The 13741-nt window shown below is 39.4% G+C and overlaps 1 non-coding gene across 1 annotated transcript; it reads left to right on the forward strand.

Moving 5' to 3' along the window:
- The first annotated feature begins 12827 nt into the window (after window positions 1–12827).
- Window positions 12828–12934, forward strand: LOC127088528 (small nucleolar RNA R71). The gene has a single exon (XR_007790360.1). It is a non-coding gene; the product is annotated as a small nucleolar RNA R71 (small nucleolar RNA).
- Window positions 12935–13741: the final 807 nt, after the last annotated feature.

A 13741-nucleotide genomic window follows, 5' to 3' on the forward strand; every position in this document is an offset into this window, starting at 1 on the left:
TTCAAACTAAAGGGCTTGAAGTTGGTCCCTTTTGGCAAAATTCACATACACTTGTTTTGACATAAACCCTAATTTTGGGTCAAGTTCGCAGGGACCTAACTCACTCATTTTTTATTATTTTGAGGTGGGACCAAGTGCATTGGAAAATTTAAGATGTCTACTTCAAATGTTATGTTGGACAAAAATTCATATTCCTAAAAGAAACACATGCAATAATACATAACATTATCGGTCAGATAACAGTTGAAAAACTCAGAAGTCCAACTTCAAATGCTCATAACTTTCTCATAAAAAATCCAAATGATGCAAAATTTATATCCAAATTCATTGTCTTGAAAAGATCTAAAACTTTCATGTTGGAAGTTTTTTCATTTGAGGCTTTTTTAAGGGAGGCGCCAATTGGATTGGCGCCCCCTCTTAAAAATTACACATAGGCGCCAATTGGATTGGCTAGGGCAGGTGCCCTAGCCAATCCAATTGGCGCCTCCTTGCAATTTTTAAGAGGGGGCGCCAATCCAATTGGCGCCTCCCTCTAAAAGTGGGGTATATTAGGAATTTTTTTGTAAACTGGGTTATTTTGGGAATTTCTTCGAAAATGTGGGTTATCTCGGTAAATTTGCCACATCTGAATTCAATTTGTATTGAGTCATTTTTAAATGTTCCACGTGCACTGTATTGTTGCAAATATTCAATGAGCATTTAACACATGATTGAATGATTCACGTGGCTCAATGCATGTTGACTCACGTGTTGCTCATCATTTGGCCTTATCCGTTCCATGTGCCTCTTGGTTGCTGTTTCCGTTTGGGCCTTATTGTGGGCCTTAGGCCAATGGCTAAACAATACATTGTGTTTTCGCCAGAGCACCCCCCAAATTTCTTTTGAGTTTTGTTTGGGCTTTGACACATAGGGCCCATGTTCCCATGCTGCTTTGCACCCTTGTTTCAAGGCATGCACCCCCTGCTTGATCCCATTTTTGTTAATTTTTTTGATCCTATTGATAATTGCTTTTGAGTTTTTTTTTTTAAAATTTTGTTGATTAGACTAATTAGTTAGAGAATTTTAATTAAGGGTTAGTTTGATTAGTTTAATTAGAATTTTAGGAATTATTAGAATTAGAATATTACTTTTGCTAGAATTAATTGTTTTTTTAGATGGAAAATTAGAGATAATTAGGATATTTAATTTTTAATTAGTTTTAATTTTAGAAATAATTTCCTAATGGATCATCCATGTAATTTGACTTTATTAACCTTAGATTTAGTCATAGAATTTCATGTTCCCTTAGATTAGGGGTTGATTTAGATTAATGGATCATTTTAATCAATTGTTCTTTCATGTGATATTTGGTATTTGATGATTAATTTGATCCTAATGTTGCATGATCTCTTAGTTTAGGATTTGTGAATATCATTTGACCTTTAGATTAGGATGTGTACACAATTAACCATTAATTCAATCCCTTTGATCTAAGTTTATCAAAAGAAATTTTGATTGACTAAATCCTTTGATTTACATATAAACCCTCAGTCTATTCAAGTGATCAAAAGTTCTTTGATCACTTGGTAAGACTAGTTCCTACAATATTGTGGATCTCAAGGCCTTAAGTTCAGATTTCTAGTCAAGGCATCCCAGACAAATCAAGCAGTTGACTACTATGCAAAGCACGTCAAAGGTGTTTCTTCAAGAGCTTGTCAATCAAGATTCAAATTGTGTGACATGAGCCTTAAGAAACAAAGAAGTAATGAGAGTGGAAAATTCCATTAACTCATTCTGAATATCTTTGGGTACGTGACGAATGACTCAGTTGCTCATTATATTCACCTCTATTCATAGACTTTATCATGATTCAAATCAAAATGATTGTCAATTCTCCTTTCACAAAGCTACAATGCAATAATCAGAAGTATCTGATGCGGTGCTTTCGCAAGTATACGAACGCGTCAGAGTAATATAAAAGATTGTCGAATCCACAGAGACCAAGTGTCAATCTACCGTTATCTGTCGTTATGGTGTTTATCAAAGGCAATCAAAATAGGTGTTTTTTAGAGTGTGCAATGGAAAGTAAAGTGTTGAATAAAGTTTAATTAATAAAGACAGGGTCGAATGTAATTCACGTAATCAATTAATAATCCAAGTACTTGCTAATAGAACTACTTATGGGCAATGTTTTCTACTTTGAAAAGAACTAATTTAACAGGAACTGTCGCTTTCGCGTATTCAGAACTGAGTTGTACTCCTTAATCAAACCCTCTTATTGTCACTTATAAAAAGGCGTGCATTGTGTTAGAGTAGTAAACTTATTTTTAAGAAATATAGTATCTTGACTAAGTTGAAAAGTATTATAACCTGGATTTCTTAACCAAAAGAGGTTCTTACGAACCAGACTCTAAACTTATAAACGCGTCCGAAAATAGTTTTAAAATCTCTTTTCTTCTTAAATTAAAAACTCCTAATGAACTAACCAAAGCGCTTTCGCTGTTTTTGAAATAGTTAAAAACAATTAAGTTTAGATAGACGTTGGACGACTTTCGATCTTACCTAACGGAGTTGAAGTGCGGGAAAACTTAAGTTGAAAGTTAAAATAGCCCTTAAGTGTTTCTACGAACAATTGTACGGATTATCGGTTCAATTACGATCCTTACATTCTAACCTTATAAATTTAGTTAGACATGGTAAAGTAAAAGTGAATTAATTTAAATAAAAGTGGTGCGAGTGCGGGAAGTAAATAAAAGTAGTGCGAGTGCGAGAAAATAAATAATTTAAAGCGAGTGCGAGGAAATAAATAATTTAAAGCGAGTGCGGGAAAATAAATAAAGTAAAGCCAGTGCAGGAAATAAATAAAGTAAAGCGAGTGCGGGAAAATAAATAAGATAAAGACAAGTAATAAAAACCTGCTCCAATCGGAGGGTTGAGTAAATTGCAAAGCGGAAATGAAAATGGCGGCATGATTAACTTCCTTCCAAAGTGCTCCAAACTCGATTACAGACTCTACCACAGACTTGATTACACAATTGTGGTAACACTCCAATGCGAAGCGATTACCACTTTAAAATACTTAATATATGCCTAAGTGAAACAAAGTTGCTCTGAGTTTGCCTCTGTTCTAAGTTTGGATGATTGTAAAAGTGATTTCGAGTTTCTATTTATAAGCAAGTAAAAAGATGAAAATGACAAGGATGCCCTTCAACTTGAAAATGGGAGGGAAAACTTTTCCTCTTGTGGCGCCCGCCACAAGGCCATGACGTCCGCCACAATACCAATCTGAGGCGCCTTAGTGGAAGTAGTGGGGAATGTGGCAGTTGAGGGAAGTTGAGCTTGGACACGTCATGACAGGGTCTATGGCGCCAGCCATGGGGTAAGCCACAAGTACAAAATGCTGAATTTTAGGGTTTTTAGCTCTTTTTCACTCCTTTTCTCGATCGGGGCTCCGATTAAAGTAAAAACCTGAAAACAAAGGAAAACATAGCAATAACACAACAAAATAACAATAGAACAACTAGAATGCATGTGAAATCGGAGTCGAAAATACGGTAAATTTCAGTGTTATCAAACTCTCCCACACTTAAACCTTTGCTTGTCCTCAAGCAAAATATTAAAAGGCTCATAAAAGAAAAACTGGTGCAAACGAGTGCTTTAGGTAAAAATTCTAAGTTCAAGTCGGGATGCAGTGATTGGTACTAACTGAGTGAACTAAGGGTATTATGATGACACTAATCCGCAAATACGGACATAAACTTCATTCCTATATTAACCAACCCATATTATCCCACAATACCTAGGCCTGCCTCTTCATCTCTTTTTGTGTCCTTTTCATTCAGGCGCAATCACATTAAGCCTGTTATCCGTACATGCTTCATAGTAGAGTGGCCTGTTAGTGATTATGATCTGAGCATGGGGTTTCTGGCACATAAATATGTGTAAACCCTTTTATTGGACCCAACTGTAGTTGTGGGGGATCGGATCGTAATCCGCCCTACCGAGTTCAGTGCCAGATACCTCTCAACCAACTAACAGTGAGTAAGTTTTTTTTTTCTTTTTGTTTTTGTAGCAAATTTTTACAATTCTTTGGTTTAAATGACTTTGTGAGGGTCACCTATACCGGAGTTGCCTTTTTGCTTTCTTTTATTTTTTTGTTTTGCTGGATCATTCACTTATTTGCATCGGTCCCCTACGTAGAGGATGCGTAGGCTGGAGCTAACTGCTGAGATAAACTACTGAGGACTTATACGGAAATGATGATTAAGGCCATGGTATATGGGGTTTCGGGAGTGGTTCCTATATTTACGAAGTCTATGGTGCTAAAATAATACTGATGTTTCGCAAAGTTCTCCCAAGTCACCGCATCCTTACTCAAAACATGTCTTTAAAACCTGAAAACTTTCGGAATAACACTATTTTCTTTTGCAATTTTTTTTCCGGTGGGGCTAAAGGTATGGGGAGGTAGGATTGTACTAAAGATCTACTATATTTGGTGACTTGTCAGACTCATGCATTATACTAAAAATCAAAATAAACAACTAAAAGGAAATAAAAATAAATAAACTATCTAAAAACAACAAAGAAAAGCGATAAAGGAAAAAAAACGAGAAAGGTAATAAAGAAAAGACGATAGAGTCTCCTCCCACACTTAAATCGAACATTGTCCATAATGTTTCGAAATAAGATAAGGGAAGAGTTACCTGACAACCTACTGCTGACCACTAGTGCCCTCGCCATCCTGAGGTGGACGACGGGATCGGGTATGACGACGGTCTCTCTGATCCATCCTCGCCTGCAGGGCATCCTGAGCGGTCCTCACCTCTCGAAGGTTACCCATAATGGAACCTTGAGTGGCTTCAATGAGTGCCATGTGTCTCTGGTGGTAGTGTTGCTGACGGGATTGTGTATCTATGATCGTTTGCAGGGACTGTAGAACAGTGTCGTAGGACCTGTCTGTCCTCCGCTGCGACTCTTGCATGAAGCTCATGTTATTCGCCAGCTGTTGTTGGATGGTAGAGAGTAGGTCGTCACTCCTCTGCTCTCTAGCCATGTGGTCACGCCACATCTCCTCCGTAATATAAAAGCCAGGAGCGGTACCTGCAGAAGAAGAAGATGGTGCGGTGTGTGGTGGTGAAGGATGATGGGGGGACACATGGGGTACGGGAGATCTCTCTCTCCGATCATATTCATCATCAGTGTCATGTCCCGCCTCATCAGGAATGTTAGGAGGAAGAGGACCCAAAACAGGTGGAGCATCTAAAGCGTAGGTCCAATTCCTTTCATCTCGTACGTCTGTACGTCTAGTGCACGGTAAAACAACAGATGGGATGGCTACACCATAAACCATAAGCATATAGCCTCCTTCTCTCCTCAAACGGCACAATTTCATGTCTCTCAGAAATTTTAGGTTAATTGTGCGAGGAGGTAAGGGGTCTAGGGTAGCCATCTCATTGTTCAGGTTAAGTGCCCGAGCAATAGACGTAATCAATCCACCAAAAGAAATCGGTCCCGCTTTATTCAAAGTTAAAGTCATATGAGCAAGCATGAATGAGACCGAATTAATTCGTCTATTTGTGAGGCTTCCTTGCAAAAATAGAAGCTCTCTAGCATTAACCTTATTTGGATTCTCCCGGCCAAAAATAGTACATGCCAATAGATATCTAAAAACTCTGATGGTCGGGTTATGGATAGTTGAGGCAAGAACTCCTTCAAAGGAGTTTATGGAAGTGTTTGATAAACGCTCCCAGAAGGAAAATACCTCAACTGACCACTCTGAATCCAAGGGGGCCTCACAAATAGCAGCGTCCCCATGAGGGATTCCTAACAAGCTGGCTAGTTCGTCGGTACTGAATTCATATTCAACAACAAACATTCTAAATCTGACAGTACCAACTGTGCTAACAGTGTTAGGGTTGACAATATAGATTAAGGAACTCAAAAATTCAATTGTCAATCGCTCATAGGTGGGTTCTTTGTTGGAAAAGAAATTATGCAAACCTAAGTTATCTAATAAATGAAATATGATATGATAGATACCTAAAGTGTAGAGACAGTTTTCGTCAACATACCTTGTCGGGAGGATCTCCCGATTTTGAAACCGTTCGATAATTTTTCTTTGTCTATCCCCTGGTTTCCCTCCTTGAAGAATGAATCCATTAAACTCCATTTGTGTAGCTCTTGAAAAGTGACGAAGAAGATGAAGTGGAATGTGAAAAGGTTGGATTTTTACGAAATCCGACGGATGAAAATGAAAATGGAAATCGGAAAAATGATTTGTACGGTGTGGTGATTAGAAAGGTATGAGCTTTTTGTGGGTTCAAGGATGTTTTTCCAAGGTGAAAAAATGGGTTTGGAAGGTTGTAAGGTGTGAAAATGGTGAAGAAAGGGGTTCTGCCCTGACCTTTTACAGACGCTGTGGCGGGCGCCACAGGGTCAATGGCGGGCACCACAAGGCAAAATCTGGCTGGGCCGGATTTTGGTCCTTTGGCTTGGGCTTCTCTTGTCTTTTGGCTTTGAGGGGTCCGGATAGCATTTGTCTTGTGATTTCCTAGTATCATTGGCTTGCATAATTTTTTATAGAAGTAAAAATAAAATAAAACAAAAATTAAATATTAGACTAATAAATAAATAAATAAACAACTAAAAAATAAAAATTGCAAATAAAATGAACATAAGACATATATAGATAAAAGTAGAAATATCTATGTATAGACATAGTTTATATAATATTGCAAATGCGATAATATAAGATGAGTTATATAAATACGAGAAAAATAAAAAAGAGAGATAAAATAAGATGAAATGGTGAGATCATATAGTAGGGATGTCGTCTTCCTGAGAGGATCCACGGAGCATGGCTACCTCCTGCATGAGCTCTGCAATCTCCTGATATAGACAGTCGGCTTCAGTAGCATGGGTGAGATCAGACACTCCCATCTATAAAGTGAGGTCAACCACCTCCTATCTAAGCTCTACGATCTCTCTACGGCACTCAGCAATCTGGGTGCGGATGTCGGGGGTCTGCAATGAAAGATTATTAGAGAAAACAGTGATCCTGGGAGATGGTGGTGTAGGCGTGTATTCAGCAATGGGTGGTGATCTCGGCTCCTCGACGGTCTCTCCCTGACCTTCTAGAGCATAACTCCAATTCGCTGGATCATGCACACTGGTCATCATAGGATCTGGCAGTGTGAAATAATGGATAGCCTCGCTGTCGACCAGCAATCGAAACTGAGATTGTATAACAAAAAGTTCCCACATGCTACTGGGCGAGACTGGGATGCACAAAATAATAGGAAGATCTCCTCTTCACTCAATAGTGTCTCTGCATCCGGTCTTCCCAAGAAGGAATGTGCTAATATCATCTGAAAGTATCTAAAGGCAGGGTTATGTATAACATGAGACAGCTGCGTAGATGGATCCTGGCTTCCGCCACCTGATATATCACTCCAAAACTTCTCAACCTCCTTACCCAGAAAATATCCCATAGGTGTCTCCGGGATAGCATCAGGAGTGGTCTGGAAGCCCAATAGGTCGCCGAACTCTTTCTGGCTGAAAGAGTATTCAACTCCAAAGAGCCTGAAAGCAGCATACCCATCTGGTCCAGAGTATGGGTCATAGTCGAATGAACTCAGGAACTCCAATGTCAGGTTCCTGTAGGTGTTGCTCAAGTCATCAGCAAACTCGTCCCAGTGAAGCTGGTGGCTAAGGAATCGGATACTCGGCTCGATACCCAGTGCCTCCATACAGTGCTGATCAGGATAGCGTGTAGGTGCCATAGATCGCTGATACAGAGCGATGTAGCGCTCTCTCTGAGCATTATCTCTATAGGCCACGTGCATATCATCGAAATCCTGCATCCTGTAAAAGTTAAGAAAGTGATCCTGAAAAATGCAAACCATTCAAATTTTTAGTCTCGATGCAAAATATGATAAAATAAAATAAAATTAAATAAATGCGAAAAAGTAAAATGAAAGAAAAACCATGGGTTGCCTCCCACGCAGCGCTTGTTTAACGTCATTAGCTTGACGATTAGAATTTATACACCTGTAGTAGTAAGGATTGGTGGATCAATCAGGATGTGGCTTGAGTAGTATGCTGGAATGTCTCCTCCTTCGTAGAGCTTCAGTCTTTGTCCATTTACAATGAATGGACTACAGGTTTCATTCTTGATTTCCACGGCTCCGGATCTCAGAATCTTGGATACTTCGAATGGGCCAGTCCATCTTGAGCGTAGCTTTCCAGGGAAGAGTCGTAACCTAGAGTTGAAAAGGAGAACAAGATCGCCTATATTGAAGTTTTTCTTTACTATTCTTTTGTCGTGATAGGCTTTTGTCCTCTCTTTATATATTTTTGCATTCTCGTAGGCCGATTGCCTAAGTTCTTCTAGTTTATGAATGTCTAGGGTACGCTTTTCTCCAGCGGCTAGGTAGTCTAAATTCAAAGTTTTAATGGCCTAATAGGCCTTATGTTCTAATTCTAACGGTAAGTGACAGGATTTTCCATATACTAGTTGGTAAGGAGTAGTTCCTATAGGGGTTTTGAAAGCGGTTTTGTAGGCCCATAATGCTTCTTGAAGCTTCTGAGACCAGTCTCTCCTAGAAATAGAAATAGTTTTCTATAGGATTTGTTTTATCTCCCTATTAGATACTTCTATTTGGCCACTAGTCTGTGGGTGGTATGGTGTTGCTACTCTATGCCTAACTCCATATTTTCTTAAAAGTTTGTCAAATATTCTCGATATAAAGTGTGATCCTCCATCGCTTATGACTAAACGTGGTGTTCCAAATCTAGGGAATATATAGTTTTTAAATAGTTTGATTACTACCCTAGTGTCGTTTGTGGGTGCAGCTATAGCTTCAATCCACTTAGACACATAGTCTACAACTACTAAGATATACCTATTTCCTAAGGATGGTGGGAAATGTCCCATGAAATCTATACCCCATACGTCAAAGAGTTCTACTTCCTGAATGTTTCTTAGAGGCATTTCATCACGCCTTGAAATGTTTCCAGTGCATTGGCATCTATCACATTTGTCAATGCAAGCATAGACATCACGCCACATGGTAGGCCAGAATAGGCCAGCTTGAAGAATCTTGGCGTATGTCTTAGAGGTGCTCGCATGTCCACCATAAGGTGCAGAATGACAATGCTTAATAATACTATTTACCTCTTCTTCCGGAACGCAACGGTGAAAAATTCCATCTTTACCCCTTTTGAAAAGGAGCGGTTCATCCCAATAGAAGTTTCTCACATCGTGGAAGAATTTCTTCTTGCGGTGGTAGTCAAGATCAGGGGGTACTATATGAGCAACTAGGTAATTAACGAAGTCTGCATACCAGGGTACGTTACTTATTGCTAAGGAATTTTGGGAGTGCTCATAAGGATCTAGGTTATTATCTTCAATGGTTTCTACTCTAGCTATCAGTCTATCATAGGCGAAATCATCATTTATGGGTACTAGTTCAGGTTTTAGATGTTCTAGCCTAGAAAGGTGATCGGCTACTACGTTTTTAGTGCCTTTTTTTATCTCTTATATCTAAATCAAACTCTTGTAGTAATAGAATCCATCGGAGTAACCTGGGCTTGGCATCTTTTTTACTTAACAGGTAACGAATGGCAGCATGATTAGTGTAAACTATAATTTTTGCTCCTACTAGATAAGATCTAAATTTGTCTATAGCGAAGACTACAGCGAGTAATTCTTTTTCAGTTGTTGCATAGTTAAGTTGGGCAGCATCTAGGGTTCTACTGGCATAATAAATGGCATGTAATTTTTTATCTTTCCTTTGTCATAGAACGACTCCAACTATATAATCACTAGCATCGCACATTATCTCAAAAGGTTCTGACCAATCAGGTGGTTTCATAATGGGTGCTGAGATTAACGCTTGTTTTAAAAGATTAAATGCGTCATTACATTTTTCATCGAAAATGAATTCAACATCTTTCATTAAAAGTCCAATTAAAGGTTTAGTTATTTTGGAGAAGTCCTTAATAAAACGCCGGTAGAATCCAACGTGTCCAAGAAAGCTTCGGACTTCTCTGATGGTTTTTGGTGGTTTTAAGTTTTCTATAACTTCTATTTTAGCTTATCAACCTCTATACCCTTTTCAGAAACTATATGTCCTAAAACTATTACTTCGGTTACCATGAAATGACATTTTTCCCAGTTTAGCACGAGGTTCACCTCCACGCATCTCTCCAGGATTTTCTCAAGGTTAGCAAGACAATTGTGGAAATCAAATCCGCAAACCGAGAAATCATCCATAAACACTTCCATGATACCATCTAGGTAATCTGCAAAGATTGACATCATGCAGCGTTGGAAAGTAGCTGGGGCATTACAGAGGCCGAATGGCATTCGTCTGTAGGCAAAAGTTCCATAAGGGCATGTAAAGGTAGTTTTTTCTTGATCTTCGGGGTGGATAGGTATTTGGAAGAATCCAGAGTATCCATCTAGATAGCAGAAGTAAGAGTGTCTGGCTAGACGCTCCAACATCTGGTCTATAAATGGTAAAGGGAAATGATCCTTCCTAGTTGCTTTATTTAATTTTCTATAATCTATACACATCCGCCATCCTCCTTCTAAACGTTTTGCTACATGTTCGCCTTTGTCGTTTTGCACGACTGTGATGCCTCCCTTTTTAGGTACTACATGCACAGGGCTCACCCACTTACTATCCAAGATCTGGTAGATTATACCTGCCTCAAGTAACTTAAGAACTTCCTTTTTAACAACATCACTCATTATAGGGTTTATTCTTCTCTGATGTTCCCTGGAGGGTTTTGAATCTTCTTCGAGCGAAATCCGATGCATGCATACGGATGGGCTTATACCTTTCAGGTCAAAAATGTTATATCCTAAGGCTGAGGGATATCTTCGTAAAACGTCTAAAAGTTGGTTCGTTTCCTCTTGGCTCAAGGTAGCACTGACTATAACTGGACGATTCATCTTTTCATCGAGGAACTCATATCTCAGGTTCTTAGGCAGTTCCTTAAGTTCTAAGGTTGGTTTCTTAGGGCATGGCATAGGATCTGGAGTAAGGGATAAACATTCGTAAAGGTTATCATCGATGTAGGGTTTCTTAAAGTCACCATCTTCCCTTATGAGAGTTGATGGTAACTTAATTGTTTTTATAATTTCTTTTTGTTCTAATTCTCTAACACATTCATCAATAATATCTAAGGCATAGCACGAGTCTCCCATCACAGGTGCCATAAGAAATTTCGAAAGTATAAATTCTATTTTCTCGTCACCTACCTCAAATGTCAACTTTCCTTTCTTGACATCTATTATGGCTCCTGCAGTCGATAAGAATGGTCTACCTAGAAGGATTGGTATATCACTGTCCTCCTTGATGTCCATGACAACAAAATCAGTAGGGATAAACAACTGACCTATCCTAACAGGAACATCTTCTAAAATGCCTATCGGATATTTAACAGATCTATCGGCTAACTGAAGTGACATCTTAGTGGGCTGTAATTCTCCTAAGTTTAACCTCTCACAAACTGCTAAAGGCATTAGGCTCACACTAGCTCCTAAGTCTAGAAAAGCTTTTTCGATGACATGATTACCCAAAAGGCAAGGAATGGAGAAATTTCCAGGATCTTTATCTTTCTTCGCTAATTTGTCCTTGGAAATAGCATTACATTCCAAAGGCTTCGGATCGTCAAGTCTACGTTTGTTGGTAAGGATGTCTTTGAGAAACTTTGCATAAGAAGGTATTTGGGTGATGGCTTCTGTGAAAGGGATTTCTACATGAAGTTTTTCTATAACTTTAATAAATTTTTGATACTGTTTATTGATCTGGGTTTGTTTGAGTCTTTGCGGATATGGTATAGGTGGTTTATATGGCGGGGGTGGTACGTAAGTTTTGTCTTTAGGTTCTTCTCCTTTTTCTCGACCTTCCTGGTTTTTAGGTTCCTCTGGTTCCTTTACTTCGTCCGTGGGTTTGGTACATTCCTTAGAAGTTCCGGGTTCACTCAATCTAGGGTTTGGTGGCTCATCATAAGCGTTCCCACTTCGTAGGGTAATGGCATTGGCTTGTCCTCTCGGATTTTGTTGAGGTTATCCAGGGAATTGTCCTCCAGGTGTAGTCTGAGGGGCTTGGTTTAAAGCTACCTGAGAGATCTGGGTTTCAAGCATCTTGGTATGAGTAACTATTTGGTCAACCTTGGTTCCTAACTGAGTAATCAATTCGTTAACATGAATGTTTTGGTTCATGAACTCCTTGTTTTGTTGGGTTTGAGCGGTGATAAAATTTTCCATAATTTTCTCAAGGCTCGGCTTTGGTGGCACAAGTTGCATAAGTTGATTTGATCTTGGGGCTTGATAACTAGGTCTCGGAGGTGCATTATTTTGGATAGGGTTATTGTTTTTATAGGAGAAGTTCGGGTGATTCCTCCATCCAGGGTTATAGGTATTCGAGTATGGGTTCCCTTGGGTGTAGTTCACTTGCTCATATTGGGTTTTGTTTAATAGACTGCATTCTGCAGATTGGTGTCCTTTGGTTCAACACATCTCACAATCCGACGAAACTGCGGCTACAGTATTCAGGTTTATGCACATATGCTCGACCTTAAGGGCTAATGCGTCCATTTTAGCTTGCATCATGTCTATAGAGCTTAGTTCATGCACTCCTCCTTGGGCTTCCTTCTTCTCAACTGTCGCTCGTTCGACTCCCCATGATTGATGGTTTTGAGCCATATCTTCGATGAGGGCACTAGCTTCAGGATAAGGTTTGTTCATCAGAGCACCGCCTGCGGCAGCGTCGATGGTCATCTTAGTGTTATAGTGAAGTCCATTGTAGAAGGTCTGAATGATTAACCAATTTTCTAAACCATGATGTGGGCATGCTCGTAACAACTCTTTATATCTCTCCCAAGCTTCGAACAACGATTCTCCTTGGTTTTGGGTAAATCTAGTTATATGGTTTCGAAGAACGACGGTCTTACTCGGGGGAAAATATCTAGCAAGAAATACTCTTCTAAGGTTATCCCAAGTCGTAATGGAATTGGGTGGAAGGGAATCTAACCATGGTTGGGCTTTATCTCTGAGGGAAAAAGGGAATAATCTTAAACGTATTGCCTCAGAACAAGCTCCACTGGTTTTAAAAGTGCCTGCTAATTGAAGAAATATTTTTAAATGTTGGTTTGGGTTCTCAGTAGCGAGACCTGCGAATTGTCTCTGTTGCACTAGTTGCAACAGGGATGGTTTAAGTTCAAAATTATTAGCTGGGATGGTTGGGTTTACTATACTAGAACTAGGTTCTTCATTGGATGGTTGAGAGAAATCTTTAAGAGGTCTTTGGTTTTGATCTTCGGCCATAGCTCTCTTAATTCTATGAAAGAATAAACGCGCGCGAGCGTAACGTTCAGGTTCCGCCAGAGGGTATACTAAGCTTAAACTTCCGGTGCTGCGAGTTCTTCGCATTGACCGGCGGGAAATAGCCCAAGTCTAAACGATATAACAATAGGAAAATGAAATTTGACGAAATTGGTCCCTGGCAACGGCGCCAAAAACTTGATGTGGTGCTTTCGCAAGTATACGAACGCATCAGAGTAATATAAAAGATTGTCGAATCTGTCGCAACCTGAAAAATACAGTGTGCGAAAAAACAACCGGCGAAAGAAAATGACAGAAGAGTCGCCACATTGCGTTATTTATCCCAAAGGAGGGAAAGGAAACGCTCGAAGTAAACCTGAAAAGAGGAAAGGAAAAGACAAGGTCTCGCAACCAAATCTTGGGTTC

The sequence above is a fragment of the Lathyrus oleraceus genome, chromosome 5 (assembly GCF_024323335.1).
Source record: "Lathyrus oleraceus cultivar Zhongwan6 chromosome 5, CAAS_Psat_ZW6_1.0, whole genome shotgun sequence".
NCBI lineage: Eukaryota > Viridiplantae > Streptophyta > Magnoliopsida > Fabales > Fabaceae > Lathyrus > Lathyrus oleraceus.